Source organism: Ambystoma mexicanum, chromosome 4q, assembly GCF_040938575.1.
Source record: "Ambystoma mexicanum isolate Mex_15411 chromosome 4q, UKY_AmexF1_1, whole genome shotgun sequence".
Classification (NCBI taxonomy): Eukaryota; Metazoa; Chordata; class Amphibia; order Caudata; family Ambystomatidae; genus Ambystoma; species Ambystoma mexicanum.
In genome coordinates this window covers 378,596,950-378,617,084 of record NC_090928.1, presented here as the reverse complement: position 1 = coordinate 378,617,084, position 20,135 = coordinate 378,596,950, and the positions used below count along the sequence as shown (strand labels likewise).

At 47.7% G+C, this 20,135-nt stretch overlaps 1 protein-coding gene and 1 pseudogene across 8 annotated transcripts in view; one reads left to right on the top strand and one right to left on the bottom strand.

Annotated features, from left to right (window-relative positions):
• Positions 1-20,135, top strand: part of CEP170 (centrosomal protein 170) — a 1,733,932-nt gene that overhangs the window by 809,144 nt on the left and 904,653 nt on the right. The gene's annotated exons all lie outside the window — the stretch shown is intronic.
• LOC138468448 (small ribosomal subunit protein eS24 pseudogene) lies at positions 11,267-16,300 on the bottom strand (annotated as a pseudogene).

Sequence of the window (20,135 nt, the reverse complement as noted above, 5' to 3'; positions counted from 1 at the left end):
AGGTTAAAACCGTAAAGTGAAAGTTAACAAGGCCGGACCCACTTTAAGAGGCTCCGGTCGAAATGTGTCCAAGGTCACACGGTTAAAAGTGCCCAAAAGTCTTGCAATAGTTTCAGAAGGAGTTGGATCAACAGAAAGGGACCAGTTAGATGGTTAAGGTGGCCCGCCCAGTCCAGAAGGTTAAGGGATTATTGTTACCTTGTAGCAATCTTTAGAAAGGGAGGCCTGGCGGACACAGTACCTTAAAATGGTGAGAACGCTCCAGCGGGTGCAGTTGTTCCTGGCAGCGGGTGCAAGTCGGTGCTTCGTCCGGGGGAAGAGAGGATCTCGTCGGGGAGGAAAGCAGGAGTCCGTTGCACTGCCAGGGAAGAAACCAGCCGCGGAGTTCTCAATTAAAAGGAGCGGTCCTTTTATTCGCGGTCCAGGGGTTAGTGGCTATCCGGTTGCTGGCGTGCTTGGCACGGGCAATTCGACCACAAGACGTCCTGGGATGCGAGCAAAGAAGGTAAACTGGTTGTGCCCACCAGTCAGGGGAAGAAGACTCTCCAGCAGGGAGATCTCCTCTGTCGTTGGGAAGTGGTGAGTCAGTTCAGCAGGGCTCCACCGGTGGTGTCGTCGTAGCAGGTCGGCTCAGCTTCTCCCTCGTCGGATTCTCAGGTCTGTGGCGACTTCTAAAGTTCCAGTCCCAAAAGCCCTGCTTTTATGCAGCACACCCCCCATTCACTCAGCCTAGCTGTCAATCAAACATGCTAAGTGGTGAGCCGGCCGGCTCACCACTTGGGCCAATCACACAAGAGTGCGACTTGAGTTGCCAAGGAAACTCAGTCCACGGTGCCTAAACCCCCTCCCACACCCCCTGTGGTACCCAGACAGAGTGGCACCACTTTTGGAGGCTTCTGTGGAGAAGCCCGCCAAAAAGTGGAACAAAGGGCTCGGCCTTTGGTTTGGAGTAACAGAGGCGAACACAAACGCCATTTTAAAACCGAGTTCTGGCAGAAAATACCAACCGGTGAATTAATATTAAATAAATAAACCGGCGGTATGTTAGAGGCTATGTTAAAAAGTATTAGCCTCGAACAATGGGAAAATCCCATAGAGATAGATTTGCGGTTGAATATAAAAATGATGGCCTACGCGGACGATGTGGTTATTTTTGACCACACGTTCAGTGGAATCCGTCGCTCGGCTGAGAGGCTCTGGGAATATGCTAAAGAGAATGAACTCACTATTAACCACACGAAAACAGAATTGATACTGTACAGTCATGGCAAGGTGAGCCGCCCGAGAATGATGTTGAGAGGAATGGAAATTCAATACACACAGTGCTATAAATATTTGGGAGTGGAATTTGATGCTAGTGGGAATCTTCAATCCTGTGTGCAAAACCGTAAAATAAAAGCGGCCAAATTAACCGCTCTGATCTGTAAGTTCTCTCGTAACCAGAGTGGTTTTTCTATTTGGGCGGCTCGCCAACTCTACATCCAATGCTGGGTCCCTATAGTGACATATGGACTGGAAGCCCTGGTCGAACTTAACCTTGATTGGCTCCAAGTACTGGAAGGTAAATTCTGGCATAAGCTTTTAGGTTTACCACAGGGAATACTGATGGCAATACTGAGATTAGAATTAGGCCTACTCTCGTTAAAAGCATTGGTCTTAAAGAAAAGAGCTGTCCTTTTCATTAAGATACATATGAACAGTACCAATCAACTCCTGATGATGATGAAAGAGAACATAATTGGGACTAAACAGGTTAAGCTTGTGAGAGAAATGATCACCCTATTTGAGATGATCGAGTGGACACCCAACTGGGGCGATAACTTTGAATACTCGAAAGCTCAAATGGGGGAAAGACTTAACATTTGGGACTGGCAAAACAACTTTGAACATCTGGAAAGCCTACACAGCTATGGGTTTATATCCCATTTACTTTACACCTATAGAAGTGCACAAAAATATCTGAACCTATGCCCTTCTGATAATTTAAGACGCTTTATACTACTCTTGCGTATTAATCACCTACCTGTCTTAACTGTGATAGGACCTGAACGTGCCATTCCCAAACATGAGCGATTTTGTAGGATGTGTAAAAATGAAATCTCACCCGAAACTGCGAGACACGTCCTTACGCTATGCCCCAGTCTGAGTCTAACTTATATAAAACATTATAGTAGCTATGTCCATAACTTAGATCACATTAAGTCGATGGGAGGGGGTCCAGAGCCGGCCTGGCCATGCTGCGCAACCTGTTCGCTTAAAGGTGAGCCTGGTGAGGAGGTAAGAGATGCTTAGTGTTGAGTTGTTGCAATGCTTAATGTTGAGCCTTGCCGCCTCCCGTGGTTGTGCATGTGTGTACTGCTATGTATTCTTATATTCATCATTTACCTGTAACTTGTTCTCCAGCATGGGTCTGGCATGGATTCACATGCGAAACCTCCTGCCTACCCCTCTGCGGCTCTTCTCTTGGTCCTACTGTCACTTTACGTGCTACCAAATCTGAAGATGGCTGCCAGAGGAGGGGCTTAGGTAGAGGGCAGTCATTGGCTGGGGACAGTATGACCCAGAGACCAGTGATTGGTTACTAGTAGAAAGACAGTTCAGAAATGAAACTGAAACTGATTTTTTCTTTACCGAGGATTCCCAGCCTGACGACGGGGAATATTCATGAGCATGTGAATCCATGCCAGACCCATGCTGGAGAACAACAGTTACAGGTAAGTAACTTGTTGCTTCTTCCCCGTGCCATTTTGTAGACTCCTCCTTGCATTCCACTGGGCCGTTTGGCACCTAGGTAATCACTTCACTGGGATCTGGAAAAAGAAGAATCCCGTCGCTCGGTACTCTGGACCTTTCGGTATTAGTTCCATCAAATGTTATCATTTCTTGACTTTGTTTAGGATCAGTTTAGCGGATCAAGCAGGAGAGCTCTGTAAGATACATCCACACTACATGCCGCCTGGCCACGCTCCCATTGCAGAGAAATAGTTGATTTCATTTTGTGCAAGCGAGCCGGCGTGTAATGCCACGGAACCATTAGCTTTGACCAAAATTTCCTTATTTGGATTGAACGAGTGCCCTTCCCATTCTGCTTGCGAGATTTGTTCCACCAGAGTTTGCTGCCATCGAGATCAGTAGTGCGGAGGAGTAGAGGGGTTACCTCTCCGATAATTCTGTATACATTTGAAATTAGAGCCTTATTCCCAGGATTAGAGCTAGCAAATCTTTCGAATGAGGTAAACTCTCGAATTACCACCTGTTTTTTTGGGGGAGCTCATATCCATTGGCGAACCTGGAAGTCCTCAAAACAGGCTATTTCGTTAAAACCTAATTCTTATTTGCATTGAGTGAAGGGCTTGGGATATGTGCCCTGAAACACATCTCGCAATTTCGTGCAACCAGCCTGCTTCCACTTACTAAATGCCTGTGATTCCAGACCCGTTGTAAATTGAGGGTTAAATAACAATGGCGTAAAGCGAGAAGGAAATGTCATAAATTGGTATTTTTTTAACCGCTATGTCCCAAACTTCTTCGACCAAGCTTGTAATCTCACTTATGGATATTATGGGGGCGGTCCTTTTTGGGGAGCCATAGATTATCTGCCCCATTTGTACCCACCTCTTCTCTGATTCTTTATCCTACCAGCCCTTCTCTTTTTTAAGTTGTGTGGCTTGATGGATTTTTTGCATATTTGGAAGGCCCAATCCTCCCCTAATCGTGGGTGTAGAAAGTACATTGTATGCCACCTTAGGGGATTTGTTATTACAGATAAATGCAGATTATTCTCTGTATTTTTTTTTAAATAGGGGGCTTAGACCCGGAGTGGGAGAGCGTGAGTAAAATAAAGTAATTTAGGAAGGATCACCATTTTTGTGTTAATACGGCCAAGCTATGATATTACCAGCGGACCCCATTTACCTAGCTGCCCTGTTAATTCTTTCAGCAGTGAAGGGTAATTGGCAGAGTACATCCCCGTTTATTTAGAGGTTACTGTAATGCCTAAGGGGCACTGGGCTTCCATAGCATTCATTGCAAATGTTCCTCTCAAGTCCATTTGCAAATCGGCAACCGGGAGTTCTGTACACACCTTTACAAAACACTACTGCCTGGATACTTGCGCAAGCTCTGATTCTCAGGTGGGACAAGCAGTACTAAGACATCTCTTCACTACGGTTCCTTCTCACTTCCCACCACCAACTCTGGGTAATGTTCGCTAATCTATGCACATCATGTGATTCTAAGCAGATTCACGAGCATCAGAAGATACGCATTACTTACCGTAATAGCATTTCTGATGATTGTAGCTACTTAGGTTTACATGCGCCCACCCTTCCTCCCCACTCGGATGGGAGGAATATAGTTATCTTACTACTATTTCTCTCTCTCTGTACTCACTCACGATAGTCATAAGGCTCCATCAAAGCAGAAAAAATACAATCAGAGGGACCTTGACGCGTGAGGGATTTTGGGTACACTACACGTCACATTAGGGATAATGTTACAGGCACACCCATGTTGACATCCCCTTTCGATCCTCGAAAGACGAGTTGCAATACTCCGCAATTACCACTAGATGTCAGACTGTATGCACAGCATGTGAATCCAAGCAGATACAATCATCAGAAATGCTATTACAGTAAGTAATGCATGTCATATCATCTTCCGCCGCACTTATTCTGCCCTCTGCGGTCATGATTCCGTTTCATTTTTGCAATTGCGTGCTGTGAAAAACCAGAGGGTGTTTCACAACATAGTCTCTGGGGATCTCATACTCAGGTGGCCAGGGAAAGGCCATCGCCTTTGGATCCCGTCCCTAGTAATGAATAAGCAATGGAGGATCCCCTGGGTAGGGGGTCCTCAGGAGTGGGGGAGAAGCACCTGATGGTGAGTCATGGTATCCCCATTTTCCGAGGGCCCATCTAACCCCCATCCCTACCTATTTTATTGGAAGCTACAGCTCCCATAATTCCTCACCACTTCACACTGACCACACTATTGACCTGAGGAAGATGAAGAGTGAGACCAGGAAGATTACCTCTCATGACTTGCAATGGCTCTGTCACTTTAATGAGATCAGGCAGAATCGGGCACGTAACCCTAACTATACACACCTGCCACTTGTTAGCACTCCCAGTCAGGATAAAAGGTGGCACACACAGGCACACTCTGAGCGAGCCTCGGTACACCACAGGCTTCCCTCCACCAGGCTCAAGCCTATCTCCACGCATTTGTAACTTCACTTCTCACATGGGTTTCCCTGCGCCGGACACAAACCGTCCTTTCTCTTTGTGGGTGTTCCCTTCTCCAAGGCAGTTCCATACAACTTTTATCTTACTTTACTTTCATTGTCGAAGACTTTCGAAACTGCAAGGAGTTTACATAGACCTCTGCATGACAACTTCAACCTCTCTTGAACAATTTAACAAACTTCATCAACTCTCAACACCAATGCTTTCTGGTATGTAGCGTGTTTCTGGCACAAACCTGAGACAATCCCCCTTTTTTCATCTCTCTTGCCAAGAGTGACCTCTTGACAGCGGACTTCAGCCATCTCACATTAAGAGTAACAATCTTTATACTTTATACTACTCATTGCCTGGGTTGTGGGATTTACCTGAAGAGCCCCGCTCTCGGGATTTCCACTTTATAAGTGTCCAACAACTGGGTTAATATGTTTAGCTATCCTACACCCCTTCGCCTGCCCCCTTTACCAACAATGCTTACAGAACATTATGCCAAAGTTTTTACATTTTTAACCCCAGACCAAGGATACAAAAAATAAAAAAGGAAGTTTCATTTGTAAGAGACACCGCTTAACGTCAGGCCAGCAGGGCTCCACCATCCCAGGGTTTCCCCACCACATCTTAACTCCTCAAATTACACACCTTTCAGTGCTGTCCCCTTCTTAGCTCGGGTCAAAACTCCAGATTCTCCTTTTAAATTATCCTATGGGAAATGTGCCTTCTTCCCTTAAGCCTCAGTTTTTTATTTTGTTAGGTGATGTGTCTAAGTTTTTTGAATTTACAGGAGCTCAAAACGTTCATTCTAGACCACTTTCCTGTAAAGGCTTTCAGGAATTTTATTTTGTCTTCATCCATCTGGATCTGTGTCCTTCCCAATAGTTCATGTGCAATGTGGGAATGTCTTTCGTATCCTTCAGACTATATTATGTTCCCCTAACTTCAAAAGGTAAGGAAAAGGGGAAACCTCATCTGCATCTCACATTGCTCGCCGATGTCGGCGATTTGCAAGCTTTTTGGCGGGCCATTGTCATTATCCCCCCCCAACCCTCTGCCGCCAACCGACCGAGTGGTTCTGAAATACTTTGACCTGGGAGGCTTTGTCGGTGAATTTGGTCTTTTTGTCTTGCTCTGTTTAAGATGTTTCTACTATACAGATTAAGTCGATATGACACCTAGACCGAACTGGGGCATCCGTCATTCTCCCTATCCCCATTGCCCCCCCCCCAACACCCTGTCACTTGTGGGCATGGTCAAGAGATGTCCCTGACCCGTGTCCCCAAAATGTCAGCTACCTTTCTTTCCCTATCTCTGTATGGTATACCCCTCAGAACCTGATGATGATCTGCCTGTCACGATTTTCCATGTCCACATCTTCGTGAGTGAGTTGCCTGTCCCTATGTTCTAGTTCCTTTATCTAAGTTTCTAGATGTAGCTCAGTGATTTCTGCATGGGCTTGGTGGTTCTATATGGCCTTCACCCAGTCCTCGACCTTATCCACCCTACCCTTGAGCTCTGAGAGATATGTCTGCTGATCAAACCTGAGGGCTTTTATTTCCTTTAGGGTGTTAGTGATGTCCATTTTTGTTGGAGTCTGTAGTCTCTCCCCTTCTGCAGGGTTTGCTTCCCTGCACCGAGTGCCCACGATAACCAAGTGCCGTGCCTGCTTTAGTGAGTGGGAACGTCTTTAGTGCAGCTTTTTCATGCAAGCTCTTTGTCCCTGAGGGGGAACAGTGAGCGAGAGGGGCAACCTCCCTCAAACAAAACTGAGGCAGGGATCTCTATCCCAGTCCAAGCTGATGTTCTATTTCCACCCTCAGGAATCAGGGGAGAGATGGTCTTCTCATCCCAAGAGGTTTGGTTCTGGGCCCGGTCTGTCCCTACTTGAGCTCTGCGCTGTTCCCTTGATGTGTGTGGGGGGTGGGGGTGAGTGCCTTTGCCCCTAGCCTGTTACCTGGATTCAGGCCAATACTCCCCTCTTCCCCAGACCCTTTCACTGGGCCGCGTTCAGCTGCTAGGGGCCTTCCTGTGTGAGGCATACCACAAGGAGGGCCGTCTGCCTCGGATCCTGCCTTCAGGGAAGCCGCTCTCAGCTTTTATTATAGATCCCTAGTACCATTGTGGCTTGACTGTCTGCAGGTCACTGCCTCCATCCAGTTGAATCCGCCTGTTCCTTACAGTGTGATGGCATGGCAGCCAGGTGCTGTGCCCCAGGTCTTTGAAGTCCACCCTGTCTAGCTCTCCGCCATCTTCTTTGGCGTTGTCCTGATGGGCCTCACACCAGGCGCAGACTGGTGCTTTCTCATGCCCCTTCAGTGTGAGGGCTGTTTCTGCCACACCTTCAACTGTAGTCCCTTAGGTGGGTGCAGCACCAGACTGAATAATGTGGAGGGGGGATCAGTGGTGCTCAACGTTTGTGACCATTTTGTCCACGCCCCCGTAATGTGATTTTAAAACTGGACTTTTTTTTTCTTTGCACTTAAAAATGGATACCGAAATGAGCTGGCAGTCGCACATCGGCCAAATGAGAAGCCCAGCTAGAGAGTGATATTTGTTTCCTGATTGCAAAAAACATTCTGATACTAAAAGGACTCGAGATCATAAACCCACTGAGGACTACCCATAGCATGGTATACACTGAGAAGGTTTGCAGGGATTGGAAACATCAGAGAAGATACAAAATCATCTCATACATCATCTCTACTCCAAATGAACTAGACTGAGGAAGGCGATAACCTCCAACAAGGCTGAGAGAGAAAATACATAGCTCGGCACCAGAACACGAACATGAGCTCCAACGGAACTAACAAAAGCCACAGAATTCTTTACTAATACAGGAGAACAAGACACTCCAGGACCTATAAGGAATGACACAATGTACTGTTCCAGGGATGTGGAAGGGTCGTGGCTCCGCCTTAAACAGTGATCCTCGCACCAAACCAGACCAACACTGAGGACCCGATGGATGATCACCCCACCAATCGTACATCAACATACAGGACCGAAACGAAGGACTCAATGGGAGACCTCACCACCAATCAGCTAGCCGCCATCAACCTCTCCGGGCATACACTTACACATGCCGAACAGTCTGTATTCTTCAAGGAACTGTCCTTCTGCCCCAGCCAGGAGCTAGACTAGACAGAATTCAATTATGCAAGGAAATTGAACACTACATACAATGCTTGCTTCTCAAAGAATACATTTATGGGCAAAACAATTAACAAAGGGCTGCCCCTGAGATGATGGCATGAAAAAGTGCTCTAACTGGAAAATGCAATGTGACCACAGCTTAAAACTTGAAACTCACATCAACTGTCTCAGAAAACGTGTAAGATCCAACATACTGAACAAACCGGTGACTAAGCAGAACCTCACCCCCTAGGAGAGGTTGGGCAGTCGGAACACTCCAGTCAACCAAGGAAATCATAATAAAACCAGCTGACAAAAGGTTGTGCGGTTGTGGCAATGAATTCACAGAAATATAAAATGGAAGCATACAGACATCATCTCGACACAAACTACCAGGAACTTAGTTATGACCCCACCATGGAGTACAAAAAAGCTCTGGAACAAATCATCACATGGATGGCTAGTAGCACAGAGGGACACCTGAAGCATCTGATACCAAACAACTCAACTTCTGGGACGTGTATTTGCTTCCACAAATCCACAAGCCAGGAAATCCAGGCCACACGATCATCTCTGGAGTAGATATATTAACCAAAGCCCTATCTGGATATTTTGAATCCATCCTAAACCTCTGGTGATGGATACTAAGTTGTATACAGGGCACACCACACTTCCTCAGAAAGATTTAAGAGATAGGGGGTCATTACGAGCTGGGCGGTAAGGGGTTAACGGCGCCGTAATGGTGCTGGCGCCGTTAACCCCTTACTGCCCTATTCCGAGTCTGCTCGCGGTTAAAACCAGGTGCCCTTAGCTGGTCCCGCAAGCAGACCAGGGAGCTAACAGGCCGGTTATTAACGGGCCCATTGTTAGCTCCCTCCCCACTGCATGCACTCCTAGCCAGGTTGGATGTCACCGCACTTTACTCCAACATTCCACTTTACTCCAACATTCCACATGAAGAGGAACTTGCTGCATGCCAGAACCTTCTGCAAAAAGTAAACCCCAACAATAACAATATGCGCACTTCAACCACAGCTATCACAGATCTCATGAGATTCATACTCTGACACAACAATTTCTGCTACAGTGAAGATACTGCTTACAAAAGTGTGGAATGGCCATGGGCACAAAAATGGTTCCTCAGCATGCTAACCTTTTCGTGGCAGATCTCAAGCAAGTTCTTAAAACACTGAAAACCTGAAATCACTACCATAACTGTTGTATTGAAGACAGTCTTGATTTGGGTATAAGGTGAAGACACTCTTAATTCCATGATTCACTAATTGGCTTCCACCAATGCATCAAGTTTACCATGCAATACTCCAAGAAGCATATATTTCATGGATACACCTATCTCGGTTAGAAGAAACAATCATCTAGAAACAACTGCATACAAGTAACCCACCATCAGGAGCAAATACCTTATGGCAAGTTTCCATCCAAGCCACACAAAACGGTCCGTTATTCACACATAGTCCATCCAATGCCGGCACATATGCTCCAACAGGAAGAATGGGATAACCATCTTGCCACACTGCGCACATCCTGCTTCCATTTCTGCTCCTGCTTGCATTTCTGGTCAACCAGAAATATTGACAGGAAATTTGACCGTGCATTGAAAATACCAAGCCAACCTGCTACAATACAGGGGCACAGAACACATTTCTTTGGTTGTCATCTACCATCCAGCACCAACACAATTGAATAGGATTTAGGATCTTCAACCAATATTCAGCTGGGATGATGAGCTGAGACATCTTCAAAGAAGCCCCCCTAATTGCATATAAACAGCCGTGAAACTAGCACAGTCTCTGTTCTTGATCTAGTGGAAATATACACCAAAGACCTGGAACCCATGCTACATTAGGAGATACAAAATGTGTAAACACATCTGCACTGGATCTGCCTTAACAACTCTGCAGAACCGAACAGCACACATACAAGAGGCATACAACTGCAGAGCATCCAATGTTGTGTACTTACTCCAATGCAAAAAATGCATGCAAGGAGGTTATGTAGGAGGTAGCTGCGCGAAAGGATGAACCTACACAGATAACCATCTTGAACCATAAAACAGAAATACTAGTGGGTCGCCACTTTGCACAGGATGGGCACTCATTGCAGGATCGATCAGTGATGATTTTAAAAGTTGCCCACTCGAATATCTCACACAGGACACGTGCGCTCAAATACTTCAAGATGCTAAACCTAAAAGACAGCCGTCCGACCATAGGTATAGAACCCTGGTCCAGTAATGCCATCAGATCAACAAAGTCAGCAGACAACCCTCCAGTACCATTTCTCACCATCAGCTGTTAAACAGTACTGTTCAGGTCCCCTTATGGGTGAGGGCACAGGACACTGACAGCCAAAATCTTTGATGTCTAACTTCAAATGGCTGCAACCCATTACTGAGCATGGGACACGCTAAGATAACAGCAGACACTGCACCATTAAAAAATGGGCTATGTATTTTGCATTTGCCATACTGTTTGCAAACAAGAAAACCATTGTGAAGCTTGAAGCTCACTTGAGGTAACATTGGAGACCGGTCTAGTTAAACCGCAAACATAACATGTGGTGTCACATTGTATACCAGCCACTGTACCTTAGCAGCTGCATTGAAATCATTACAATGTCCTGACACTACATATAGGCTGCAGAACACTTTTGTAGACTCTCAGGAAAATGCAATAGTGACCCTGTTTCTGAATTGTGTTTTTAAACTGCTCATTCAATATGCCTTTTGAAATAACATCACTAATTTTGTTAAACGACCAGGGCCCACTTTTATTTTTCTTCCAGTTTTTATATTTTTTTTATTATACATCCAGCAGCGGAATCTTCCACAAAGGTATGGCCAGGAAGATTCAATCTTTCTAATTCAATTCTTCAGCTCACCTTTTGCCAGCAACAACATTTGCTTTTGCTGTGCCCTGGACCTTCTTCATTCTTTACTTATGTTCTTTGCGCTGTTTCTTGGAGGTGTTTTTCTTCTCGAACAGTTTGTGTGTGTGCGTGCCTGGGCTCATTCTTCTTAGTATAATCTAAGGAGTCGTAAATCATGCTAAAGCCGATCATCTTGCCGTCACCAAAATGAGTTCTAAAGCCAAATACAAAGATAACATCTGAGGTGGTTTTGTACATTTTGGCAAGCTTATCCCAGATTTCACTTTTGGGTACTGTGGGTTTCCCTGGGTGAGGAACATTGATGACCATCTGTTTCTGTTCTAGAAGTCTGTCATGAATTTCAGGGTACTTACAGTCAGTGTTGTTAATCTTGGTGGCTGCTAGTCTCAGGGACGCAGAAAAGTCAGGGCCCAGTTTAACACTGCCTGTGGCTCATTTAACAATTAAATGTGAAAAGGATTTGCTATTTTTTTTTTTTGGTGTTTTCTGCTCCAGGAGTTGTATGGTCTTTTAGATAAGACGGGCGTTTCCCCAGCCACATTCCAGGCATACTGTTCTCGTAGTTTTTTTGACTTCATTTTGAGAACAAACTGTGTTGTGGCTTCCTCTTTATGAATCTTTTCACTCTGCACCATCTAAAGAAGAATTCTGCAGGACTTTGAATGCTAATAATTTGTTCCACCGCTGCATATTATTTTCACTTAGTTCAATGAAAGATATCAAAACCTGCATCTCTTGTGATATGAAATGCTATCAGTTTAAAGCAAACTGAAACATTCACATTGGCCAAAACGACATGCTGCACAGAGCGCTCATTCACCAAACAGGTCCACATTTGCCCAGCAAAACCTGCCTCTAATATCTGGTTGGACTGCCAATTGTTTCCCTATTGGACAGTCCAACGCGGCCCACGCCGACCCAGAGACCATCATCAATCAGCTTGTGACGGCACCAACTTCATTGGCAACCCCCAGTCACCTTTAGACATAGGCAGTGGACTTCAAGTTGCCTTGAAGAAACTGTTTTTTAAAGCCTATAGATATTTACACTACAATGTCCCATAGCAAAAGAAGTATTATGTTTGTTATGATGTACCAGAAATGTCAACTATTTAGCATCTTTGACTCTGTAAAGAAATTTTTACAAAAGTCTTCAGTTAATGACTCATTATCTTCTTTTTAAATGTGTTCTTTTTTGAAATTCTAGATAAAATGCAGATCTAGTTAAATAGTTGGCAATCATGATCCTTCCTTAAGTGCTTCAACTTGCACAAGACAATCAATTGAGCCTCTCAACTAACCCATGCCTGATTCCTTCACCAATGGCCACATTATCACCAGAGCTTCAAACCACACAAAGATTCTGAAAGCATCCCTTTAGCGGGAGTTGACGGAGCCCACAAAGAGATTAAAAATACTGTAATTGCTCCTTAAGAAACTAATAATGGACTTGAAGACCTCAACAATTACCACCGAGTATCCAACAGTCCCTTCCTGTGCATAATTGCACAGTGAGTTCTCCCACAAACTACACATTTTCATAAAGTTGGACAATCTGGATGGTTCTTCGCGGTCTCACGCTCAACTCTAAGGGCGGGTCCTCTAGCTTCCAGTTCAGAGTGCCTTTCCCCTAGCTCCTCACCAATATCCTTTCTCCCCCAAACTTTTCACTCCCTTACCAAGGCTGCTGATCTTGGAGGAAATCTTCACAAGCGATCCGAGGCTACAACAATTCCTTGCCTCTACCACTACCACTTTAGTGTTCAACGCTCTGCTTAGAAATATCCACCCTCTTCTAAATCATTTTTGTGTAAAACCTTTCATGTCCAGTCTTGTGCTCAGTTGACTCAACTAATGCTCGAGCCTCCTCTTGGGCCTCCCCCCCATCTCTATGACAGAATCCTTTTGACATAATCTTCAACCTTATAACTTGTACCAGCTACAACCTTCCCCGAATGTCAACCATCTCTCACTACCTTCATGATGGCTGTGAACAGCCGTTAGCTCTTCAAATATTTTCTACTAGTCTACAAATCCATGTATGGGCTAGCCACCCCCTCGCCTAGCAGTTTCCAACACTGAATAGTCCCACATCACACCCTCCATTCCAGCATTCTCGCTGTGCATCCTCTCCCTTTCGCTCCTTGCTACTTGCCTCCTTACCACTGCAACTCCCTACCCTGAAATCAAAGTACCACTGTTTATGCATTTGAAACAGCCCTTCAATTTGTCTCCCAAAACCTCTTAACAATAAGGGCAGTCAAGCTAGCCCAGCACGTTGTCTCCTTCTTGAACACTTCTCCCCAGCCATCATGATAAATGCACTGAAATCCCCATATAATAATCACTTATATTTCTCCTGTCTCTATTGACCTTGGCTCTTGATCCATCTTCTCCCTAATATACCACTTGTCAAGCCTCGAATTGTTAGAATAATCCTTCCGGCCTATAGGTTGATTAACTTGGTTTATCTACTCGAGCCAAGAGACATGAACCCGACACATGAATTTGATAGCGTAATGTTTTTTGCATTGAAAAAACTAGGGTGAAGCATGAAGAAACATTGCCAGCAATGTAATGTGCTTTTTCAATATGTTCCCCCTCTTGAACATGTTGCAACACAATTTCCTTTAGACTTTAAAGCATAGAAGATGCGCCTCTCCACCCCCACATGTGATGTACCATTATCCTAGGGTAGTATAAGAGTTATAATACATCAGGGTGACAGGCTTAGAGTTGGCAGTAGATTGTTGGTTGGAGTTGGGGTTTGAATAAGTCTTAAAGTTAGGATTTGAGATGGGGTTATTATAAATGATCCCATTCAGAATGGCCATCAGCTAAGTCCCAGGATAATGTTAGAGAGTAAATTGGTGTTTGAACTTCTTAAATAGTACAGTATCTTACCAGAAAGAATATGGCTTGCAGCAAGCTGATGCAAAATTACAATAATGGGTAACAATGCTTGCATTTTTGTATCCCACAAACCATCCGCTTAACAATGCTGTGGGTTGTATTGCACAAAAGCAGTGGCAAAGGCATGCAGAAAGGGGCTAGAGGCCGCTGCCTAATTTTGGCTTAATACACATCCATTGAAATGGATGAGCAGGGCCGTTCATTCATATAAATGAGCCCAGCGTCAGCAGTTAATCAAAGCTCCAATACTTTGTCCACATTGCATTGGTCTTAGGCGCAGCACTTGTTAAAGAAGGTCTTACCTTGTTCCGCAGAATTACCTTGTAGTTGTCGGTCCAGTGCTCATTGCTGAATTCATGGAGCTTGGAGCCCCAAGGATTAGATTGTCATTTTGTGTATCGATTTGGATCTGGCGGATGTCGCCTAGACTTCTGTCAGTGGCTGTATCAAGCAAGCCTTTGCCTTCATGGTCACGTCTGGCCTCTGTCCAGGCCCCACTCTGAGCTTCGACCTTTTCCAGCTACATGCCCCACCATCAGAACAGAAGGCCATTGAACAAGACTGTAATGGACAATTTGCTCATTTTTCAAACCTCTCGCAATTCTTCTCTTACTCAATGCCAGAGCTTGGGCTACGATATGTATCACACTACCCTGTTTGAGCTAATCATATTTCTGACTGAGAAATCATTTTTATGATTAATTGTAAATGCTATAACAAGACATATTCATAAAATCGAAATAATCCTATTCAAGCCTTTTTTGCATTGACAAGAACTTCATCCAGAAAGCTACAGGTGTACATTGGAGGGGTGGTCTAATGCACAGTGTTTTGACATCAGAAAGGCCCCCTAGCATCTCTTGATTTTGGTCAACCTGAGACCTTAATCCTACTTGACATCCCTGCCATGTATGATAGTTGATTATGAATTCCTCCTGAATTGGCTTGAGAAATGGCCAGGTAATATAATTAGGTATGCTGTTTCTTACCAAATCAAATTCATCGAATCAAAATTGGCCTTCCTCATGTTCAATCATGAATGTTACTTGTAGTATCCCCCAAGGATCGTAGTTGTTGCTGCTGGTGGTTTAAGGTGATATGCGCACAGACGTTGAAGTGATTACCTAACACTAGTCACAATTACAGATCTAGGCTGTAAAGTTCCGATTTGAAATCAGTTTTAAAAAGTCTCCTACTCACACAATGTCTAGGGCATATTTAAGTTTGGATGAGGGAGCGCTTCCTATCCCTTCAATATCCAAAACTGAGGTCTTAATTAAAGGAAGCACTCAGTAGAGCTAGGTTATACTCTTATGTCCTTTCTCCTTTCCTCCAAATTGCATGGGGCGTCCCTCGCGAGGGACGGGAGACAGAACCTTTTTCACCAGAAAAATCTTCTTCCCCTCTAAATTTAGAGGCGTGCGGAGGCACGGCCCTGGGAGCATGCGCTGCCCTGACTCTGCCCTCCGGCGCCACACCCCAGTCCCCTTTTCCGCGTCGATGGGAACAGGCCGAATTCACCAGCGCTCCTGGGTTTGGCTTTGGCCATGTAATTCTAAGCACAGATTCTTCCTCTATATCCTCTTTTGTCTTTTATCATAGGTACGGGGTCCTCAGTCGCCACAGCCCCTCCCCAGCGCATTTCGGCTTCAACAGGGTTCAGCAGGTGCCCATCCTGCAACGGGCTCTTTCCGACTTCAGACCCCCACGCCCTCTGTCTACGTTGCCTTGGCCCAGACCACGGTTGGCAAGCCTGTTTGGCGTGCGGCTTGCTGTGCTCGAAAGCGATGAAGAACAGACTAGCCAGGTGGAGGGAGCTCTTTCAGCGGTCTCCTTCGGAGTATCTCAAGAACTTTGTGAAGCATCGATCCAGGCCTGAGGTAGGGCCTATATTTTCATCCGCACCCCACAAGGGAGACTCCTTCCCAGGGACTCTCCTGCGCGGGAGGGGCTGGGCAGGTCCTTATGCCAACACACGCACCGAGGTTGTCAGAGCTACCGGCCTCTGGGCTGAGGGGTCCTTGGACCCTCCCGGTGCCACTGTTGAGGGGCCGCTAGGCTCTGTTACCGGGCTTGCACCCGAGGGGCTCCGCCCTGTACCTGCACCATGGCCGAGGGGCTACGCCCTGTTACCGGCAGTACGTCTAAGGGGGTGCCTGAGCGCAGCTCTAACGACCCACGTGTCGAGGTTTGTACACCTACCGGGCCCATGCCCGAGGAGCGGGCCAAGTCGCGCGCCTCACACATAAGAGACTTGGTAGAGGCTGCCCCAGCGAGCCGAGCAACACGTCGCAGCCACGTGGTAGGCGGCTCAACAAAATGGCAGACGTGCCAGAAAGGGACACCCGTTCGACGCCTCTGCAGGACTTCGGTGAAGAACGAGTGTCGAGGTGGGACTGGCATCAACCAGGTACGTGGCCTATGGCCTACCCTTCTTATGCGCAGGGTTGTTTTCCCTTGCGGCCGTATGTACAGGGTTGGCAGCGGGCCCAGCTGCCTCTAGCTACCCCGTCCATGCCCTCCTCCTCTCCGGCCAATGAGGACCGTATTTTCGGGAGGTTCCTCGGCCTCATGAAGTCTCCACAGATGGGGGGGGCTTTCATCAAGGATGCAGTCAGAGAAGTCCTTCCCACTATGCTAGCAGCACCACAGGCGCCTCCACCGATGCCTCAGGCCCCAGCGCAGCCGGCTCCTCAGCCTACTCCGCAGGCGGATCCATACCAGCCGCCTCCTCTTGCTCAGCCTCCGGCCGTGGTCCCAGTGCCCCAGCCTCCAGATACTCCTCCTCCCCAGGATCCCTCAGAACCTCCAGATACTGATGAGGACGATGATCCTGACACACCATCATCAGACAGGGCCTTCCACGAGCGTCTCTTGGGCCTGGCGGAATACCTGGGCCTACCCCAGCCCCAGGTAGAACAGCCGGCAGAGGGCTTCCTCGCTGAAGTCCTCACGAGGCGCCCTTCTGCCAGAACAGGAATTCCACTGCAGACCAACGTGGTCTCCCTCGCCAAGAAGGGTTGGTTAAAACCCCACTCTGTCCAGCCAGTCAACCGCCGCCTGGATGCCAAGTACAGGTAGATGGAGGGGGATACTCTCTTGCTCTCCTCCCACCTTCAGCCACACTCCTCGGTGATCACTGCAGCATCATTGTATTCCAAGCCTCAGTCCTTGTCTTCGTCATCTACGGCGCTGTTAGGCAAGGAAGAGAAAACCTTGGAGGCTTCCGGCAAGAAGCTGTATTCCAGTGCTTCCTTGCATCTGCGACAGGTCAACGCAGACGCCATGCTGGATGCTGCCAACCAGAGATTATGGCGGGAAATTGCCTACTTCCTCCCAGAACTCCCCACCCACAGCCAATCGCGTTTTAAGGTCGGGGCTAGCCAAAGCCAAGCTCGTGGCTCAGAATATCATGGACTCCACCCTGGCACACATTGATACCTCTGGACGTGCCATCTGTATTGCCACAGACATGAGAAGGATGGCCAGGCTCAGAGCAACCAAGTTCAACCCTGACGTCCAGGAACGCATTCTAGATCTGCCCTTCAATGTCAGTGACCTCTTTCACTCCAGCACGGACGAAGAGCTGGACAAAAAGAACAGCTCTCAGACAGCAAAGTCTTTATCCATACTGACAAAGACCACGCCCAAAGCGTACTCCCAGTCTCAGCATTGCTTGGATAGGGGTCGCTCATCTGGAGGCTTCCGCGGCTTCCGGGAACGGAGGTCTAGGCAGCCAGAACGCTCGCTGACCCCAAGTCGGCGCAAGCATCTAAAAAGGGAGGGGGGCTTTTTCAAGTCCTCCGCCTCCGAGGGTAATAAGTCCTGGCACACCCCTCTGGGTCCACGTGTCTCGAGTGGGGGGCATGCTTGCTCTTCACGCACACTTTTGGCGACAGAACTTTGCGGACCCCTGGATCCTGTCAGTCTCCTCGGGGTACTGTCTACCTATTCCTGCATCTCCTCCCTCCTCTCCTCCTCTCCTCAAGTTGGGACAGCAACTCTTTTGGCAGAGATTCGGTTGCTCTTCCTGAGCCAGGCTGTGGAGGAAGTCCCAGGCCCCCAGCAAGTCTCAGGCTTTTACTCCAGGATCTTCGCCATTCAGAAGAAGAACCAGGCTGGTCTGAGAGTTGTACTGGACCTTCCAACCCTCAACGTCTCCTTACTTCTTCAGAGATTCAAGATGGTTACGCCAGAGACAATGTGCGGGGGAGACTTGATGTGCTCCCTGGAACTGAAGACCGCTTTTCTGCACGTCCCGATCTGGCAACCCCATCGTTGTTTCCTCGGGTGCTGCAACATGGGCTGCCATTTTCAGTACAAGGTCCTCCCTTTTGGCCTCAACTCGGCCCCCAGGGTCTTTACCAGACCCATCAGGGCTACATCTCAAGAAGCAGTTCACCACTCCTCCCATGCACTGATGAACACACTACACGACCTGGGCTTTTCGCTCAATCTCAAGAAGTCACAGCTGCAACCCACGCAGTCTTTGACTTTCCTGGGCCTCATCTGGGACACGCGCTCCGAGAGGGTCTTCCCCTCGGAGGACAAGATCTCAGCCCTCAGGAGAGCCACGTCCCACTTTCTCAGCCGAAGCGCTACTTCGGCTTGGTGGTACCAGCATCTTCTGGATCTTTTTGAGACGGTACTGTTGGCCGTCCCCCACGTAAGACTCATGATGAGGAGGATTCAACTCCACTTTGCAGCGTTGTGGAACCAGGAGAGGGGCATGCAGGCCGAAATGATCAAGATCCCCATCTTTCTCCATCTGGACCTCACATGGTGATCCAGGGACTGCAACCTGTGGGTGGGCAAGCCCTTCAGGCCCCCCGTCCCACAGGTGACGATTACCACAGACTCCTCCCTCGAGGGCTGGGGAGCCACCCTGGAGGATCTCTTGGTCCATGGCACATGGACCCGTCAGGAACAAGAATACCACATCAATTGGCTGGAACTGAACGCCCCACATCTCAGGTGAAAGGTTGTCCTCATACAGACAGACAACTCGACCAGTATGTACTACATTAATAAACAATGGGGGGACCAGGTCCCCTTCCGTGTGCAGACTGGCGATCAACATGTGGGAATGGGCCTTGGAGAAAGAGATTTTCCTCACGGCAGTCCACCTCCCTGGGGAATCCAAACTGGAAGCGGACAGGCTCAGCAGGTTGGGAGCGGACAACTACGAGTGGCAGCTGAACAACCTTGTTGCACAGGTAATCTTCCACAGATGGGGCCTCCCCCAGGTGGATCTCTTTGCCCCCAGGCACAACAAGAAGGGCCCCCAGTTCGCTTCCTGGCACGGGCAGGACCTAGGCACCCTGGGCGACGCCTTATGGATCCAGTGGGACGGCATGCCGGCCTACGCCTTCCCACCCACTCCACTGATTCACAGAGTGCTTTGTAAGTTCAAGGAGTCTCACCAGCTCAACATCATTTTGATAGCTCTGTGGTGGCCAGCCAGGCCATGGTTCTTGGAGCTGCTCAGCCTCTCAGAGGTCCCCGCAATCCACCTCCCGACAGGCCCAGCACATCTGACACAGCAGGGGGGCAGGGTCGTCCACCCCACTCCTCAGAAGCTGGCCCTCACCGCGTGATTCCTGAGCAGGTGATGCTCAGCCACCTCAACCTATCCCCTGCCAATCTGGAAATCATACAGGGGGCTAGGAGCAAGGCTACCAGAGCCCAGTATAAAAGTAAATGGACCAGGTTCTGCCACTGGGCCCACTCCAAGGATATCGACCCGCTGGCTTGTTCACTGGACGACGTACTGTTTTTCTCGGCGTACCTCGCCAACTCTGGCGTGCAGGTGGACACCTGACGCACATACCTCTCAGCCATAGGGGCCTACAGGAATTCGGAGGAAGGGGTCTTCTCCTCCTCCAACCCTATTGTCATGAGACATTTGGCCGGACTCTCTAGACTCTACCCGTCCATCAGGAAG